Source organism: Pelodiscus sinensis, chromosome 4 (genome assembly GCF_052426305.1).
Source record: "Pelodiscus sinensis isolate ZL-2025 chromosome 4, ASM5242630v1, whole genome shotgun sequence".
Taxonomy (NCBI): domain Eukaryota; kingdom Metazoa; phylum Chordata; order Testudines; family Trionychidae; genus Pelodiscus; species Pelodiscus sinensis.
Genome location: NC_143055.1, coordinates 68,239,594 through 68,256,566, shown reverse-complemented (window position 1 = coordinate 68,256,566; position 16,973 = coordinate 68,239,594). Strand labels below are relative to the sequence as shown.

Genomic DNA, 16,973 nt, shown 5'->3' with positions numbered 1-16,973 from the left:
TCATTTGCATAATCTATTCTGAGCTGTTTTTGTGCAAGGGGTTTTTGCACAAAAACGGCTCAGAATAGATTATGCAAATGAAGCGTGACAATCTGCTAATCAGTGCTTCATTTGCATTGCCTCTTCCACCAAAAGCCATAATGTAGACAAAGCCACAGTGTTTCTATTTCAGGCTAGGACACAACCATTAAATAGGCATTGAGGGTATGAGTTTCCCTGGTTCAAATGCCTATTCTGGCAGGCAGCAGGGCCTGTAGAGCCCTTCTAGATGATCAAGAGGCCACTTGCAGTTGCTCTTGCTCTTTTTATTAAAGAGGAATTGCAGCTGGGTAGTAAAAACCCCCATTCACTCTTGTCCACATCAGGATTAGGGATGTTAAATTTAGTTTAAACAACTAATCGGCTAGTCAATCGTCGATTAGTCAATAAGCAGGGAGCCACAGTGGGGTTAGCTCCCAGGAGCTAATGCTGCTGTGGCTCTGTCTTTTAAATGGATTAAGAACCGTCAGCTCCTAACCCATTTAAAAGGCTAAAGCACAGCAGAAGGGACCCAGGGCAAGTTGGGACAGCTGATTCCTGGCTCATGCTGGGTCCCTCCTGCTGGCTTGAGCATTTTAAATGAATTAAGACCAGAGAAGCTGGGAGGTGGAAAGGTTGGGATGGTTGTGTGTTTTGTTTTGTTTTGTTTTTGCTTCACACTTGTGTGCATCCCTTGTCGTCCGTCCCCCCAACTGATTTTTCTGTGGGTCAGTGTCCCCAACCACAAAAAAAATTCCCCACCCCTAGGTACAGAGACTTAGATAGTGACGGTTCAAAGTGAGTAATGGCAGTTTGGTTTCCAGGGGGCAATCCAAATCAAGAGTCAGGGCTCTTCAGCCTTAGTACCTGGGGTTCCCTCTCCAGTGCAGGATCTATTCCAGCAAGTAGGCACAGGAACTATATCTATACAGCAGTGTTATATCAAAATAACTGACGTTATTCTGAAATAACAGTTTGCATCTACACATCAAGCAGTTATTTTGACATAATGTCAAAATAATGTTGAGCTGGAGGACTTCTTACTCCAACTCCTGTAACCCTCATTTCACAAGGAGTAAGGCAAGTCAGAGGAAGAGTGCTCTAACTTGGACTTCCTGCTGTGTAGAAGTGCCAAAAGCTGAAATAAGCTATTTCCACTTAAGCTATGCAATTGACATAGCTGAAGTTGCACCGCTTAATTTGGCTTTAGCCCTGCTATGTAGATGTTCCCTTGCAGAGTTCCAGGCCATTCTCATTAGTGTCTCTTATTGGTCTCCCTATGTGCTCTTATTGGTCTCCCTATGAGCTTCCTATCCACCTGCTGCCGCTGCTGCTCCCCAGTAAACCCCACACAGGTCTGCACCTAGCTGTATCATCTGGAAGCCAGAGTCTGTTCTGCAGGTGACTATGGGCTTCTTTCCAGCTCCTTGCTGGCATGTGGCTCCCATTCTGTGTCAGGTCAACTGCAGCCAGCCACTTCCTGTTTCAGGACCTTTCCCCTTACCTAGCCAAGGAAAGGAAAATACAGTTGAGAGCCTAGTCTTCTGCTTTGCTGATCCATCACAATGCACATAGATATGGTGCCCAAGAATTTAACTTCTGTAATCATATACAATCCTTATTATGACAAAAGTTGTCATGAGTGTTCACATATTTAAAGGCTTTATAACACAGCATGGTTTCCTCTTTGGCCTGGGATGGAGACTCAAACTGAAAAAAAATCTATTTTAAAAAAAAGTAACCCCAACTTGGTCTCATTCTTCCCCTAAGCAAGGTACAGTCTCAGCTTTTTTCTCTGCCATTTTAAAAAATTCACTGCAGTGTGTCTTACATGGGGAGGTCACCTCTTTGCCTTGGACAGATGTGTCATTTTGTGGGCAACAGACTAAGTAGAAGACATAAATCCGCTGAGCCAGGAGGATAAGTGTGGCACAAGAATAAGAGGGTGTTGCCTCCAACTGGGGAAAACAACCTACACCCATAAGCACAGTGCTTAGGCCTTAATAGGAAACTTGGCAGGCAAACCAAAAGTAACCCACTTAACTAATGGGAACAATGCTTACAATCCAAAGTGGGGGGTTAATGAAGCTCGGGACAGTAAAAGCACAGAATAAGGGTGGTTCACCCTGAAAGAATCGGATTACTAAGGGTAAATTTAGAAAAGGGGAATTCAACACGGCAATGCCAGAGTTTTAAGTCATCCTGCAGTCTAGTGAAATTCACACCAAATTACACACCCAACCTTTCTATACAATGCATGGTAAGAATTAGTCACCTAAAAAGATTCACAGAAGCAATCATGCTAAGCAGAGAGCTGCCTAAACCAGCTAGGAGAAGGTGTGGCATAAGCCCTGACCCCCAAAGGGGATGCCTGATTCTTGATGGGAGGGAGGACTTGTCTTTGCTCAGGATTCACAACTGTAATCATGGGTGGCAGGTATAAGAGGGAAGGGGAACCAATTGTAGTGTATGGATGGGGTCACAGGTGGGGAAGTTTGCCTCATCAAGTGGCAGTTTCACCCACCTCAGTTACCCTCAATCTCTAGTCCAGTGGTTAGGATCCTTGCCTGGGTTGTAGGAGAGCTTAGTTCAAACCCCCCTGCTGCCTGTTCAGCAGGAGTTTGCACAGGGATTTCCTACCTCCTAGGTGACTGCAACTTTGTGGTGAGCCCTCCTTGTCCAAATCCCCTCTCTTTCTCAAGAGGCCGTTCTTAGGATGGGGAGGAGATTCAGATAGGGATTATACTCACCCACCTAACTCTCCCCAGGAGGTCAAAAGAGCAGGGGAGTCTCCTGGGGTCTACCTGGACCTGTATCCTGATAGTGGTGGGCAAGAGTGGGGGTTGTTAGTGCTCAGCAGCAATTCCTCTTTAATAAAAAGAGCAGGAAGGGCTGCAAATGGACTCTTGATCAGCTAGAAGGGCTCTACTCTGACACCCAGAGGTCTTGCTGGATGGCAGATCAGGTATTTGATCCAGGTGCACTTATAGCTTAGGTGGGCACCCTAACCCCCATACCATAGAGGGCTCTACATGCTTGCTGTGCCTCAGTTAATCTATAGCTAAAGTGGAACACTTGCAGTGACACTCATTTCTCATCAAGAGAATGTGAACCAGCACCTCCTTGCCTCTGGGGCAGGCACCCAACACACAGGAGTACAGAGGAAGGGAGCCAAAAAAAAATGGCTCAGTTCTCATTTAATATTTACTGAACATGACCAGCTGTCACTAAAAAAGGCTAAAGGCACTGCCACCTCTTACCACCTGCTAAGATAGGCCATTCATTTGAGATGTTGTTCAACTCCCTTCTCAGGGAGCATAAACAGGAGCTGAACCAGCACTTGCAGGCTATGTCTACACTGGCACAATCTTGCGTCAGAGCTATGCAAATAAGGCTAAGCGTGGAATATCGCCGAGCCTCATTTGCATATCTAATGATCCGCCATTTTGCGGAAGAGGCTCTTGCGCAAGAAGGAGCTGTCTACACAACCCCTTCTTGCACAAGAAAAACCCTCTCGCGCAATGCCGCTACGCTGACTATTTTCAGGAATAAGGAGGTCCTTGCTGGTCAAGGATACTTGCAGCATGACCCCAGTCCTGTGCCAGGCCTGCTGGCCAGTACTGCAGACCTTCAGATCTAGGGGAGGTTGCAGCCCCGCTACCTGCCAGGCCTCCGGAGCCAGGGGAGGATGTGGCTGCACCCTCTAATGGGCTCTGTGAAGCTGGAGGAGGCTACAGTTGTGCTGCCAATTGATGCTCTGGGACTGTGGTAGGCTGGAGCCTTGCTGCCCACTAGCTCTCTCGAGCTTTGGGGTAGGGGAGATTGAGGGTGCTACCTTGGGACTGGAATGAGGCAAGGGCCAGCAGCCACACTGGGGCGGGGAGAGGCTGGGCAGGAGCCAGCAGGCTACAGTGCAGGGGGGAGCATGGACTCTGGTGCGGCTGGGGGGGAGGTTTGCCTCCCCAAGCCATGGGGTCACCCACCATCCATGGTATTAAACCACAAAAGCTCGTAATCCTATATATTTTTGTTAATCTCTAAGGTGCCACGGGACCACTCGTTTTTAATTAAATTTTGGCTAGGCCAGGAACTGCTTCCAACTTCCTGTCACCTGGAGGTTTGGCTGTAGGCTTAGACTGTACAGGTGTGGATCTGAATCTGCCCTGGTACTAGTGTCTACCCCTGTTCTGTAATAGCTCTGGGCTTGCTCCTTTCTTGTTTGTTGAAGCTGTTCTGCTTGAGTTAAAATTAAGTAAAATGAGTAATTTTGTATCCTCTGCAAATTTTGCCACCCCTGTATTCTTACCCCTTGCTGCCTCTCAAGATCATGTCATCTGAAGAAGTGGGTTTTGGCCACGAAAGCTCATTATACTATTATATATATTTATTAGTCTCCAAGGTGCCACAGGACTACTCATTTTTGTCTATTGAAGTAATTAAAGGATTGTTACATGATCACGAAAATGTTGCCAGCAAACAAAAGGTAGAAGTAGTGTGCTCGAGCTAGGTATGGGTACCAGTGCCGTTCAACTTATTCATAAATTATCTTGAAAAAGGGTCAGACTATGTTAGTCTGTATCTACAAAAACAACAAGGAGTTGTTTCAAGAACTTATTGTTTTTGAAAACCTGGTAAGGAGGGGTGGGAGCCAGTGCCCATGGGGAGCAGGCTTTTACACTGGCTCCCCACACGTGCCCACTCTGGCAGAGCTGCCTTCTCCCCTCACCTCCGCTGCCTCCGACAGAAGCATCAGCACAGGAGCTGACACATATGAGGCAGGAGCTGGCTTCCGTGGAGCCATCTACACGCTCCCCTGCTGCCTCTCACAGAGGCAAGGGGAAGCAGACAAAAGCCCTCCCAATGTTGTCTGTGTGGGAGGCAGCAATGGGGGACAGGTGGCTCCTCAGAGCTGGCACACACAGAGCCAACTTAAAAACTGGCTCCCCGTGCATGTTGGCTCCCGCCTACCCCCCTCTGTGGGAGGCTGCCTCTGTGGGAGGCATGTGTGAGGAGTCATCTTAAAAGCTCGTTCCCCATGGGCACCACCTCCCAGCCCCTTGCTGCCTCTGATACAGAGGCAGCAATTAAGGTGGGTGTATGTAGTAAATATGATTAACGATAAGCCCAGTCTTATTGGTTAATCGTGTAATCAACTATACACTAACATCGCTAGTTTAAAAAACTGTATTGTAAAAGTGGAGCATGTGTGACCCAAAGTGAAATATCTTGGGGAAAATCTTCATTGTAAAGCCTACATGCTTTGGTACTTTGTTTACAAGAGAACATAACAAAGAAACTGATTCTTTTAAAACTTTTTAACTATAAAGAGTAAATCTTCAAAGCAGTCCATGGGAGCCTTGCACACAAATCTCATTATTTTCAAAGCTGCTTAGAAACTCTAGCCCTCAGAGTCAACATACCACAATACATTCTGAAGTATGATTTCAAAGAGGTACAAATGCTTCTAACAATTAGTTAAGTTTTAGAAAAAGAAAAAAAATACTAGAAGGATTTAGAAGGCTTTGGAAGGAAAGAATTACTGAGGGTTATGTATTAAGGAGGTAATTGAAAATGATTCAGGGGGGTACAGTAGGATGTGGATGTGCTTAAGGCAGCTGGGAGATTAGTTCAATTGAAGGCTGGTAAAACTGACAGCAAGGGAGCTGGATTCAGTTATCAATCATACTAGCTCCTTTGGCTTTATTGGGGTGACTCGATTTACACAGCTGAGCCTAGGACGATTAAGTCTCAAAAGGTTAAAAATAGAAAGCTGCAAAAGCTTATGAAGAAAAAAACAGAAAAGATACTGTTCGGTGTTCCTGTGCCAAAAATACTTGCATTTTTGAACTTCAAACGCCAAATAGACAGTACTGAGCAGTTGTATGCATTCAATTCTCAGGGCTCTTGGAGAATTAAGTGAATTAATAATAATGGAAGCTATAAACAGTTTGCAGTGAAGGCTGGCTTATCAAAGGCACAAATTAATTGTCACAAGAATTGTGCATCATTTGAAAGATGGATGATTACTGAATGAAGGTTTTCAAAGAAATGGACTATTATATGAATGATAATACAGTAATTTACTTATGAAAAATTCAGTGAGGGAAGATCCTGCAGATCAAAAGATACTTTTCCACTTACTCAGCTAAATTCTTCTTAATATACAGCATGGATTGTCTTTTATTCATCACTGCTGGCTTTTGACAGTGTATTAGTTTTAAAAATGCATATTTTCAAAATGAATATTTTTAATAAGCAGGTGGTTAGCATATTGCACATAGCATTTCCTATATCTACAATCGCACACAGGGAAATATAAATGTTATGTGAAACAATTTACATTTAATTTATAATTAGATTATGATGCACTTCAAGACGTTATTAGCTGCAGCTATTTAAGTTTTTCTGACAATTGCATTCTAGAAGATACAACAAAAATCTTTGCTATATGACTATGAAAACCTGAGATTTCAATCACATAAATTTCAAAACTAAGAGTGCGGTGGAATAATTAAAACCACATTAGCTACAAAAATGTCCAGGCTGATCTTTTTGTATTTTCATAGGATCTTAGAAAAAATTAAAAACAGGTATTTCTTATTTTTCATAAGTTATAAAATGTGGTATGTCTATAAACAGAATGCTTCAGTGTCATGTGTCTGTACAGTACATTACAGGACTAGGTTAACAAATAAAAGACTGAAAGAGAGTTTGTTGCAATAGATTGTTGTGCTTTTGGACACAGTCTTGAGTGAGAGCTGCTGTGTGGAGACATGACACTGCTCAGAGCATATCCTATTTATGCTGCTTTTAGTGTTATGATTTCAAAGATATGGACAGACTGTGAAAACTGATTACTGCTATTTTTTCCCTAGTTCAATCCCATTTTAAAAACATGGTTGGCCACTTTTGATTTGAAGACAAAGCTTCAGTTTTTTTGCATCTTCGTTACTCTTTTGTATATCCGCTGTTTCACAGCGGCTTTGATTCAGTACACTTGATCCAGGCACATCACGGAAAGGGAAGTTACACTGTGCAGTAAGGACAGTTCTTTGAGATGTTCCCTGTGGGTGCTCCACTGTTGGTGTCAGGCTCATCCCAACAGTGGAGCACCCACGGGGCATCTCTCTGGTCAGGTTGTGCATATGCAAGAGGGAGTGCATGTTGTTCACACCTTTGGAGTTCACGCAAATGACATGACTCCCCTCAGTTTTCTTCGTGTACACCCAGTTGCATAGAATGGAGCTGAAGAAGATAGGAGGAAGGATGGGTTGTGGAACACCCACAGGGACACACATCTTGAAGAACCATCGATACTGCACTCCCTTTCTTTTTTGAGTGATGTCCCCATGGGTGATCCACTGCTGGTGACTCTACAGCAGTACTCACAGTACTATAGGCAGGCTTCAGATTATGGATGACAGAATCACGTGAGCAAAAGCAGAACTTGTCTCCATTCATGAGGATATTCCATAATGTCTCATGAAGGTGTGGTTGGATGACCACGTAGCTGCCACGCAAATATCCTTGAGGTAGCTATGGCCCGTGTAAAATATGCTCTTGGGGGTGTCAGAAGTGGTCTGTTTTGCAATGAGTTACATTGGGTGATCTATAATGTAATTAGTTTGGAAATACGCGGTGAAGATAATGGTGTGCCTTGAAAATGTTCCTCAAGGCAGAGAAATAGTGTTTGTGATTTGCAGAAAGGCCATGTATGGTCTATACAGGCAGTCCCCGGGTTACGTACAAGATAGGGACTGTAGGTTTGTTCTTAAGTTGAATTTGTATGTAAGTCGGAACTGGTACCTATTGTAGGGAAATCTCTAGCCAAACATTTCTCCAGAGCTCAGTTTTATTCTCCCACACCTCACTTCCCTCAGTCCTTTATTCCCAAGCTGAGGTGTCTGCTGAGAAAAGCTGCTCCGCGTCTCCTGGGTCTGCTTGGGGGGGCGCTAGCTTCGCATCTCCCTGGTCTGCTGGGGGGAAGCAGCTAGTGCGGGGTTGCCTCACCCCATTTGTAAGTAGGGATCCGATGTAAGTTGGATCCATGTAACCCGGGGACTGCCTGTATAGAACGATAATGTCCCGGGGACATCCAGGGTGCATTATATCACCACTTCACACGAAGCATAAGGCTTTGGATGAAAGGTAGGGAGGACAATGGATTTGTTAATGTGAAATTCTGAGCACACGTTAAATAGAAAGGAGGGGTGGGGTTGGAGGACTAATCTGTCTTTATGAAACAGAGTGTAAGGTGGTGATGCTATAAGTGCAGCACTCTCACTAAATCATCTCACCTATGCGATTGCTATTAAAAACACCGTCTTTGCTGTTAATAGGGGGAGCGAGCATGTGGCCAAGGGTGTGGTGGGTTTTAAGGGTGCGAGCGCCACACCCCGTTACCCCTGTCCGCGCCCCGGGCCGGGGCCGGCGGGGTGGGGTGGGGCTCCGCGAACCCACCGCCTTCGAGAACCTCGTAGTCCCGATGTCCGGGGTCCGTAAGTGAGCCCGGGACTGGGTGCGATCACCCCTCGCCCTGTATGGGGACGAGGGGGCTCGGCGGACCCAGTCCGGTGCCTTCCCGGGCGGCCCCTGGCCGGGGCTCTTGAGCCATCCCTCTAGTCTTGATCCCTTCCTCTCTCACCCTCTTGGCAGGGGGAGGTTGGGTAGTGTGTTCGGCTATTACAGCCTGGAAGACCTGCGCTGAGGTCAGGGTGTGGGGAGTGGGGGACCCGGGCCCACCCTCGCCACCGGGTCCCAGCCCGAGGCCCTAAGTGGGGCGGGTGCCTTAAAGCGATCCCCCCACAGCAGGCGGGGCAGCCGCCCGAAACTCGCCTGCCCACAGGCGCCGAAACGGCCCCGCCTCGGACTCCTTCCACTCCCGCGCCGCCGGCCCCCTGGGCCGGCGCAAGGTTAAGTCACTTACCCCATCGCAGACGCCGTGCCCATCCCAGGGCGAGTCACCAGATGCCGGTGTCGTCTCCCTTCGTTGCCCGGAAGGCCGGGTGCTTGGGGTGCCAGGAAGCCAGGGTGGCTGCCCTCTCGCTCCCCCCCCTCTGAGCGTCCCCGAGCCCCTGTTATGGGCGCGGGCGGGTGACGTCAGGGGCGTAAGCCCCACCCCCTCCGGGGTTCTCCAGTCCGGCTCCCACCGGAGCACACATGTGGCTCCGCCCCGGGGCGCAAACCGTTGCGCCCTAGCTGGGCGTTTCGCTGCTGTCCGGGGCTTCCCCCGCTTCCCCCAGCGCGCGCCCGCCCCCGCTTCCTGCCGCGGCGGGGCCAGCGGCTCAGTGCCGAGCGGCTTTTGGCCGTCCATGGCCGCCGCTTCCCGCTCGGGAGGGGGGGCCTCCCCCGCTCCTAGTGCGGACCCTGCTGGGTCCATCACACAGGGCTCAAACAGAGGTCTAATTAGTGTGTTGAACACAAGGTCCAGATCCCACATGAGGGCTAAAGGTCTGTGCAGAAGGTTAAGGTTATGCAGCCCTCTAAGAAATCTCTTCACGATAGTTTGCGCAAATGTCAAAAACCGCATTGATTGGAGGGTGGAAAGCCACCAACACAGCAACACTTCTCCCCAGTTAGAGCACCAATGTGGTAAGACCAATCTGGAGATGAAGGATGGTGATAGGAATATCATGGTCGGTGCCCCTCATTGGGTGTAGTTGATCTTACTGGGGAGGAAAACACGCTCCTGCAATGATCATCTTATTCACTTGTAGTGCGAAAGGACTGGTGATCCTGGTGAATGGGGGGATCCCATGATGGATGATGAGGACCAAGAACATTGTCTGTGGGGGATCTTGCGTGGTGATCTCTAATGTATCCTCAACATTGGCACCAGAACGTCATGACTGTGCTTGCAAGCAAAGAAGTGGCAAATAGAGGAATGCTCAAGTGGTGCCAATGAACGCAGTGCTAGTGGGGAAGGCACCAGTCCTGGGCTGAGAGATTGAGGTAAGGATTCGGTCAACTTCACCTTGGCCTTTGTTGGTGCCAGCATTTTGCTCGGCACCTATGGCACTGGCAGTGCCGGTGTCTTGTCCAGTTCCCGGACGTCCGACACCTTCGGAGCTGCTGGTGTCGATGCTGCAGACTGTGGAGTTTGTGGTTTCGGTTCTGTGACCGATGTGGCACTGGGGCACCCCGTGCCAGAGGTGCCCGATTTATCTCCCGTGCTGACTCCGGGAGGGAGGGAGCAGGCTGGAGATACTCCCTTTTTTGCAGGCCACTTAGATGAAGGCGGACCTGCCCATTTTTTATGTTTAGTTGGAGTCTGTTACTAAATACTCCCCTCCTTAGCTCTTTTGAGGCTCCAGAGCCTTATCAAACAGCAACATCCTGAGTCTGAGTTCTGTCTTTCCAGGCCCTTGCCATAAGGATACAACAGTGCACACATTTCTGCGGAATGTGGGCTTCTCCCAAGCAGCAAATACATGACCCATTGCCATCTGAAGTGGCCAGAGGGTTGCAAAGCTTGCCGCACATTTTAAACCCAGGAGAGGCAGGGTTTTTTTTAATTTTTTGCTCCGCTTTTGCATGAGGCGGGCTCTTTTTCTTTTCTTTTTTTTGACTCAGCATTGTCTACCTGTCTCTTGTATGTTGTAATAGACTCTTGTAATCTTTCTGCAATCCTTTCCTATTTTCTCTCTGTCTCTCTCAAAAGGGCCATGGCAGGCCCGGTTTTACTATGCTGCCTGACGGCGGTGTTGACGCCTGTGACGGGGCAGGCAGTGAGGCAGCGCCGCCCCGCACTAGAGGTGGCCCCGGACCATGGGCTGGAGATCAGGAGGGGGGTCCACGTGGCGGCAGGCAGGTGGCGGATAGCCGCAGGGCCGAAAGGGGCGTGCCAGAAGCAGCCGGCGGCACCGTGATTGCGGACTGCCAAGCAAACGCAGCGCAACCGGATGACGTTGCCAGTGCCATCACGCGTGAGCCCCGGAGGAGCGGGGCAGGAAGTGCGGGGGCGGGGCCGGCAGCAGACGCCGAGGCGGACAGTTTAAAAGGGGTAAGGAGCCCAGACAAAAAGGGGTGACAAGCTGGAGCGAGAGGATGCCCACCCCAAGAGGAGAGGGACGGTGAGCCTGGCTCCGCACTGGGAGCCATAGGGGTCGTCGGGGAAGAAGTGGCCCATGGCAGGGCTGTGGAACCCGTGAGTGGAGGGTTTAGGGGCTACAGCCCCCTCCATTGAGTAGGGACGAGTGTCGGGGCTCTGAGAGAGGGAGGGCCCGAGCCCCCTTCCCCAACCCTGGGGGTACATTTACGCCAAACCCCTAGGGGCTCTTGCGAACACAAACACGGTCCAGAGTAGGACCAGTCAGAGAGACCCACATGTAGGCGCCTAATGCCGTAGACATTTTTCGTCTCATACGGGTGGAGTCTGGGACTATTTGGGGGAACCGGTGACAATGCCATAACTATTTACATGGAGGAATAAGGGTTGTTTTTTTTAAGTAACAAATGTAAATAAGGAATAACAAGAAGAAGAACTTTAAACTAACCAATAACTGAATTCTTAACTACAGGTACCCAAAAGGGAGGAGAGGATCGGACTCCATCTGCGACCGAGAGTGGTACAAAGACAACTGAGGGGAGTTGAGCTGCTTGCGCTAACTCCAAAGAATCTCCCCCTCCTTCCCCTGCGCATGTGTGGTCCAAGCAGATGCTGCTGGAAAAGTCTCAATCTGCAGCCCTGGGATGAGCCTGATACCAACAGTGAAGCACCCATAGGGACATCACTCAAAGAAGAACAGAGCAGATTGGCTTATTCTCTGAAAGAGAATATTTACATAATTCTAGTAAGTGAACAGAAAAAAACTATTGGGTATATTTTCAAAGACACAGACGGGATTTACGTCCCCAGTGACTTTCAGTATGAATTAGATGAATGAATGTCCCTTGTATATGTGGAAATCTCTCATCTTTTGGCCTATATTTTGATAGGGTTACTTTGTGTGGGCAGGCATCATGTGTCTCCGCCCCTCAACTGCTATCAGGGATTATACGTTCTGCCTGAACCTCATGTCATACTACCAGAACCTTTAAATCAGGGGCGGGGAAACCCCTGGGGAAACTCAAAAGCTCAATCTGGCCTCCAGTTTAATTTTATCTGGTCCATGGCAAGCCTCCATGTCACCGGCCAGAGGCGTATCCTCTTGCTGCAGTGCTGGAACATGAGCATTGACTTGCTCCACTGTCGGGGGAAGTCCAGAGCATTAGTGGGTGGGGTTTTTTTTGTCTGCTTCTACATACTCCGATTTTTCAGAGGGTCAGTGGTCCCATGTTTTAAGTTGTTCATACTCCTCTCCCGCCATTTACTTCAATGGGTCAAGATTTATACACTTCATATCCTCTGGGTTGTCTGCTGCATACCTATCCTATATACCAGAGCTGAAACAAGCAGGCCAAATCTTTCAGATCCTGGTCAGCATGCATTTTCAAATGATCTGAGTGATCTTATTCATGGTCAAAAATCCTTGGACATTGATCCAATCCTAAAAATTCTTCAGCTAAACACTGAATGTTTCTCAGATGCTAAATGCTCCATTCTTCAATTCCTAGCCTCCAAATATAACATGGAAATAATCTGCCTTTAGGAAGCATGTCAACTCCATTTCTGCCAGCTGCCTTAACATGGAAGGTGAGTTATGAGTTACTTTCTGCATAGTAAATATGGACGTGCTACCGACATTAGAGTATATCCTGGTGATATAGAATCACTCCTCACTAACACAGACCACAGTGATGCTCCTCTGAACTCACCCGGACCACCAGCAAATGCAATCATCTACTTCAAGTTACAATCAAGTGCACTGAAAAACTTCTTGATATTGTCCAATCCTTACTGAAGTTGGAGTAACTATTGTAAGCAGTAATAAAATCCTCACTGGAACTACTGGAAATCAAACTAGCCGACTTACACACAATTCATTGGCCACTACATCACTGTATCCCATGCATCTCTGTGGAAGCAACTTATATATAATTCACAAGATACACATTTATAAAGCTGCCACTAAGTCAATTCCGAGAGGTTCTCATCAAGCCTATATTCCCCGCGTACATAGGAGTGTGCAGAATTGCTCAGAGAATATTAAGAGAGATCCAAACATTACCACATATCTTTCTGTTAGCTTGAATGCTTTTAGAAGAGCAAGATGAGAGAGCAGGCCACAGTGGAAATAATGGTGTAAAGATTCAGCTGCAAAGCTAGGGCACTAATCAGAAAACTCTCTGACTCAGAAGCCTCCAGCACAGCATCATTATCCATTTTCTCCAAATGGAATCTCTACCCACCCAATAAATGTCACAAAGGCAGACCAGACAAAAAGTTTGAAGGATAGGTGAAGAAGAAAGTGCAGCAATATAAATAGTTCATACCTGAAACTAAAGACTTCCAGTTTTTCACTGCAGATGAAATAGAAAGGCAGTCAAAATACTAAAAACAGGTAAAGCCTGTGAACTGGATAATATCTCTCCCAAATTCCTGAAGCACCTTGGAATCTAGCCATCTTTCTAGCTAGTTAACCAGGGGAGTAAAATAAACTGTATCACTCTAAAGTCTGCAGGAACCAATAGTGAAACACAGGTTGAAACTCTCTAGTCCAATAACATAAGAACATAAGAACGGCCGTACTGGGCCAGACCAAAGGTCCATCTAGCCCAGTATCCTGTCTACTGACAGTGGCCAGCACCAGGTGCCCCAGAGAGGGTGGACCGAAGACAATGATCAAGCGATTTGTCTCCTGCCATCCCTCTCCAGCCTCTGACAGAGGCCAAGGACACCATTTTATCCCCTGGCTAATAGCCTTTTATGGACCTAACCTCCATGAAACTATCTAGCTTCTCTTTAAACTCTATTATAGTCCTAGCCTTCACAGCCTCCTCTGGCAAGGAGATCCACAGGTTGACTACACGCTGTGTGAAGAAGAACTTTTATTAGTTTTAAACCTGCTCCCCATTAATTTCATTTTGTGTCCTCTAGTTCTTCTATTATGGGAACTAATAAATAACTTTTCTTTATCGGCCCTTGGGATCTGACCAGTACCGAACCAGAGAATTTTCCGAACCATGGGAGATCAATATTGCATTGAGTGGGTCTTGTTTTTTTTTCACCAACGGCAGTAAATGGAATAATGCATGCATGCAATGCTGCTTAATAACATAGGACTACTGATACACCCTATAAACACGCCTAGGCTTAGCTAAGCTTTGCCAGCTCTCTTCATAATAAAGTGTTAGTGTTGTTACACAATTGTACTGTATTGCAACAAGGAAATAAGTAGATGACACACGAATACATGCTTATGCTAGTGATGTTATCAACACTTTCATTGCTTACTGGTATCTCAGAAGACATTTAGGGGTAAATTAGAGCTAAATAAAAGCACAGAATATTGAGAGCCAGGACTGGTGGCTGAATGCATTGAAAGTGGAAAGGCTTATCCTTCAAACAATTGTCCCATTGCTGCTGATATCCTGAGAAAAGATCAAGCAGGTTTCAGCCAAACCACAGTGTCTCTGATTGACTACTGCCAGTCAGAATCTACATCAACAATGGCTTCCCTGCCCAGGCAGAAGATAGGTGTAATGTTTCTAGAGCTTACTGCTGCATAGGACACTGTCTGATATCAAACCCCTGTACAAGCTAGGGATGTAAAATCTCATTTAATCAGTTAACTGATTAAAAGTTGTGTTTCATCTGTTAACCACTTAAACGGGGGCCGATGGGGAGCTGTTCCAGCTGAGCTGGGCTGGAATGGCTCCCCTCCCACAGCATGGCACAGCTGCCCGGCTGAGTTGAAGTGGCCCCTGCTCATGGCGTAGCTGGCTGCTCAGGCCAGGCTGGGCTTTCCACACTGCACCATAACCAGTAACTGGCAGCCCAGTCAGGATGGAACAGCACCCCTGCTTGCATGCTCCAGCCTAGCTAGGCCCTCTGTGCTATGAGTGGAGGGGGTACTTCAGCTCAGCTGTTGTAGAGCAACTCCTTGTCCACCCACAGTGCAGCATGGTGAGCCCAGCCACAGCAGCCCCCAGCTGGGCCCAGTGCTGGTTAACCAGTTACCACAATAAGCAAGTCATTAAGGTAATGCTTACTGGTTAGCCCTTAACATTCCTAGTACAAGGTATAAATGATCCTACCAAAGTGGATTGTCCTGGCAGTGTAGCTATTCTCACAATTTCAGGGTAACTGTATCTGTATTTCTCTTACGTGGTCCATTGAGGACACCTGCTTAAAAGTTTCTGGCTTCCAGCTATCACTTTTCTTGGGAACAGACCCATGTTTCACTCCTTCCTTACTGGGCTCTTTAAGGCTGCACAATTCTCCATCTACACTGTGATATCCCCAGCAAACCAGACTGACCAAGTGGATGTCTACACTGCATGTTTCTTTTGGTAGAGTACATACCCGCATAACCCCAGTTCTGTATAAATAGTGTAAACAATAAGGTAGGGGTTTGGCAAGTAAACATGTGTAAAAGGCATGGATATGTATGTGAGTACATACACCTATGTTCTCTACTTGCCCAAGCTATGCCTTTGTCTGCATCATTATTTTTAGCAACATAGTTCCCCACTACATCCCCACTTCTGGAGCCTTTTGCTGCTGCTTGAAAAGACTTCCTAACAGGGAAAGGCTTTGGCAGGGAGAAGGCATCTGAAAAAATTTCACCTTTCCCATTGCCTCCCCATCCACAGAGCCTTTCCTCTCCACAGATAAAGATTCTGGCAGTGGGGAAAGGCTCTGTTAGCACCTCACAACTAGGGCCATTCCCTGATGAAGTGAAAGGCTCCAGTAATCAGCAAAATTTCCAGCAGCTTCACATCACTGGAGCCTTTCCTTACAACAGGGGAAGGCTCTTGCATTGGGAGATAGCTCTTGAAAAGAAAGAAAAGCTATGATCAATGTGTTTACTACACTTAGAAGTACCTATATTCTTGAGGTACAAGCATTACAGACAACATATTAAAAACAATAAAAGAACCTACACAGTTTCCATGAGGTCACCCTACACACCTACATACCTTACATGAGGCCACCCTAACTCTGTCTTTGGGCTCCAGTAGGTATCAGTCCTTCAAAACCCACAACTGAGGTTTTCCCATGCTTATAAGGTCATAGTTCATAATGGTCTCAGATTCAGAATTAGAATAACGTCTGGGGAGAGCAGCTATTTCTTTACTGCATTCAGGCCTCTGATCTCAAGTCTCTAGGAACAGGTGATCAGCAGACTCACACCTCAGGGCATAGTTTCAAAAGGCCAGGCTTTTGCATAACTGGAGGTAGGGTATTTACATTTACCTCTCCCTAAGTATGCCCTGGAAAATCAAAGTTCATACTTATTGCCCCCAAAAATCCATTTTTGGCTGGCATGTTTTCAATATTATCATAGGTGAGCGCAGCACATTTCATTAGGGTGTGCACCCAAAGAATTTTTTTTAAATGTGCTCTTTGACCCCCATTAGCCACACCTCCTGACCCCCATTAGCCACGCCTCTGGGGGTAATACTTTTGGGGCAATATGAACATGTAGAAACCATTTCATATTTATCTAGAAGCCGTTTTGTATAACAGAAACCATTTCAGCTTTTCTCTTTGGCACATAGACTAGCGTGAACTTTGTCACCCCGTGAGAAGAGGCCTACAGGATGGGCTATTGAAATGTGTTAATTGGGCTGGTTGAGACAGGAAGTGTACTCCCTTGTACCTGTCCACCATCTTGCTGATAAGGTTTTGTTTTTCCTAGTTTAATTGATTATTTCTATAATTGGATGCCCTGATGTCAGACTGTTTGGCTAAGGGTATAAAGATACTAGGATTGATTGTATTAGCCAGCCTTACTGGGCCCGGCTCTGCTGGAACCACGTTTGGCTCACTTGGCTTTACTGATCAATAAAGCTGTCTGTTTAGCCACGTAAACTGAGTGAGGTTTTTGCTTCGACAGACACATGACCAG

General features: G+C 47.0%; 1 long non-coding RNA gene across 6 annotated transcripts in view; it reads right to left on the bottom strand.

Annotated features, from left to right (window-relative positions):
- LOC102454898 (uncharacterized) overlaps nt 1-16,973 on the bottom strand; it is a 105,997-nt gene that overhangs the window by 61,360 nt on the left and 27,664 nt on the right. The window contains exon 1 of one of the 6 annotated variants that reach the window (XR_012904233.2): nt 1,382-1,428. The exons of the other annotated variants lie outside the window; for them this stretch is intronic. This is a non-coding gene — a long non-coding RNA (uncharacterized LOC102454898). Of the gene's footprint in view, nt 1-1,381; nt 1,429-16,973 lie in introns of those variants that run through there. 6 annotated transcript variants of the gene reach the window in all.